General features: G+C 55.9%; 1 protein-coding gene across 1 annotated transcript in view; it reads left to right on the top strand.

Moving 5' to 3' along the window:
* JPH3 (junctophilin 3) overlaps positions 1-2,833 on the top strand; it is a 49,559-nt gene that overhangs the window by 33,903 nt on the left and 12,823 nt on the right. The gene's annotated exons all lie outside the window — the stretch shown is intronic.

The following is a 2,833-nucleotide window of genomic DNA, read 5'->3' as shown; positions in this document are numbered from 1 at the left end:
CAGGATTGTGGGTGCTGGATGTGCTCCCCTTTCACAGGATTGTGGGTGCTGCATGTGCTCTTCTTATTCAGGATTGTGGGTGCTGGATTTGTCACCCTTGTACAGGATTATGGGTGCTCTAAATGCCTTTCCATGCACAGGATCCTGGGTGCTGGATGTGCTCCCCTTCCACAGGATTGTGGGTGTTGGATTTGTCTCCTTTGTACAGGATTGTGGGTGCTCGATGTGCCACCCTCATTCAGGATCCTGGGTGCTGGCTGTGCCCCCTTCATTCAGAACTGTGGGTGCTGGCTGTGCCCCCCTCGTTCAGGATCCTGGGTGCTGGCTGTGCTCCCCTGCAGGGTGCTGCAGGTCCCCAGTGCCACCCACAGCGCTCTGTGGTGGGTGCTGAGTGCCACCCATCCCTGGGTGCTGGCTGTGCTCCCTGCACAGCACCCTGGGTGCTGGATGTGCTCCCGGCAGGGTGGTGGGTGTGGGTACCACCCACCTGGCACAGCGAGTGCCGGGGGTGCTGGGTGGCCCCCTCGGAGGGGTTTGTGGGTGCTGTGGAACACTCCCAGAGTCATAGGGAGGTCCATGCCCACCTCAGCATCAGCCCTGGGCATCCCTGGGCATCCCTGGGTGCCTGCAGCTGCTGTACCTGGGAGGGAAAGGTGTTTACCTGGGAAAACCAAAAAAATCCCAGTTCAGCATCACCCCCTCACCCGTGGTTTCCATCTCCATCAGCCATGGGGATCTCCAGGTGCTCACCATGGTTGTTCATCCCAATTCCTGGACACAGTGGGATGGGCCCCTGGGTTGAGTGGTGCTGGAGAACTCAGTCCCCCCGGTGACAGCAGCACACCAGAGCCAGAGGCCGGAGCTTGGCACCGCTCCCAAATCCCAAATGTGGCTCCTCAGGGCAGCACAGGTTTGGCTTTGAAGCCTCCTGAGGCCGGGCTCGGCTGCCTCCATCCTGCTGGAAATCCAGATTTGGTGCTCTGCATCCTCCTTCGTGCTCTCACAACCGTTCTTCCAGGAACATCACGTGCTCCGGGACTAATTTTAGCTCCGGCTAATTGTTGCACATCCTCGGGTGCCGAGAGCCAGCCCGGGTGCATCCGCGGAGCTCCTGCGCGAGGAAACGCCTCCATCCCTGTGGGCTCTGGGGCTGGGGGGCAGCTGTGGCCCAGCATCCCCCCAGCAGCTCCAGCCCTGCTCCTCCCAGAGCCCCAGCCCTTCGGGAATTAACCCATGGAAAGGCAGAGTCACGGGAAGATTGGGGCAGGGGTGGCTGAGGAAGGTTTAGGATGAGGAGGATTCTCTTCCCTGGGGTGGGGCATCACTGGGATTTCTTGTCCCTCTGTGGGGCTCTGGAACAGGAGCAGTGGGTGTAGCAAGGCTGTGTCTGGTTGTGGGGCTGGAGATCAGCTCGGGAGGCCTTGGAGCTGGTGGAAAGCTCACAAATCCCTGGAATTCCAGCAAAATCCCTGAACTGGGGAAGATAAAGCCCAAAAACCAGGGTCACCCCAAGCCTCGGGTGAGCCCGTTCCCACAGGTGGCTTTCCAGCTTTCTCAGGTGAAGTCATTTATTCCCTCTGTGCCTCAGTTTCCCATTTGTACTCTTGGAAAGTGGCTGGGACAGGAATGCCTGGAAAACAGCCCCAAAAAGTTTGTCTTTTATCCCAGAGACAGTTATTGTGCAGGAAAACAGAGGGGTGAGCTCCACCTTTCTCCTTCTCAGCAATTTCCCACCAATACCGGGATTGCTCAGGGATAAATCCCAGGAGATTCAGTCTCCCACATACAATCAGGGCAAAGATGAAGGCTGGACTATGTGAGCATTATCCCAAAAACTTGAATCATTAGGAGACCATTTCCCATAAATTGCTTGGATGGATTTCCAAGCAGCTTTTTTACTATTTCCCTCCCTTGCCAGTGCTCCGATGGGGACATCCATCCGCACACTCCAGCATTCCCTGCGTGTATCCCAACCCTGGCAGGGGTGAAGGCACATCCCAGCAGCTCCCCAAAAAGATTCAAGAGAGAAAATTCCTCATCAGAAGTGCAGAGACCCGAGCAGGCTCTCCCGAGCGTTTATTTTTAAACGACACCACGAAAATTGAGCTCTCCCTTTTCAAGCCTCGTTTCTTGTCTCGCCATAGCAATTGCAATTAGATGCATTTCAGGGGCATTAGGCACTTAATATATTTATCAAATTATTCACCCAATTTAGCATGGCTTTAGCTGGGAATGACTGGAGAGGGGAAAAGGAGAATTAACCACTATTAGCTCGCTTGAAATCATTCGGTGTTTCCTCAGTGATGAACACGTTGGAGGGTTTTGTTCTGTGTTCCTCCAGCAGCAGCAGACACTCAGCCCCTCCTGAAGTCCCCATCCCCAGTGTGACACTGTCTGGGAAGTCTCTGGGTTGAAGGAATGAGGAGTTTCCAGTGGGATGAGGAGGATGGGGAGTGCTGGCCTCAGGTGGCCCTGAGCAGGCTCCTGCCTGAAGGCACAGCCACCCCTGTCCTTCCATCCCATCCAGGGTGCTGAGCAGGGAAATACCCATGTCCTGCTGGGCTGTGTGGGGCAGGAAAGCTCCTGGATATAAGGTTTGTGGGGTTTTTCTTGCACAACTGCCCAGATGTGGCCATTTCCCTATGAAAAGCTGGAGGTGACATCTCCCTCCTGCACCTCGCAGGGTGAAAACTGAGGTGGTTCCCATCCAGGAGGAATGTGAGGGCTGCAGGTATGGGGTGATCCCAGTGGCATCCAGGGTGATCCCAGTGACACGCAGCACACACGGGGTGATCCCAGTGACACCCAGGGTGATCCCAGTGACACCCAGCAC

This window comes from Corvus kubaryi, unplaced genomic scaffold (genome assembly GCF_017639235.1).
Source record: "Corvus kubaryi isolate FWS band 111438036 unplaced genomic scaffold, C.kubaryi_AGA036_p1.0 37300, whole genome shotgun sequence".
NCBI lineage: Eukaryota > Metazoa > Chordata > Aves > Passeriformes > Corvidae > Corvus > Corvus kubaryi.
Note: the sequence above shows the minus strand (reverse complement) of the source record. Positions and strands in the feature narration are given on the sequence as shown.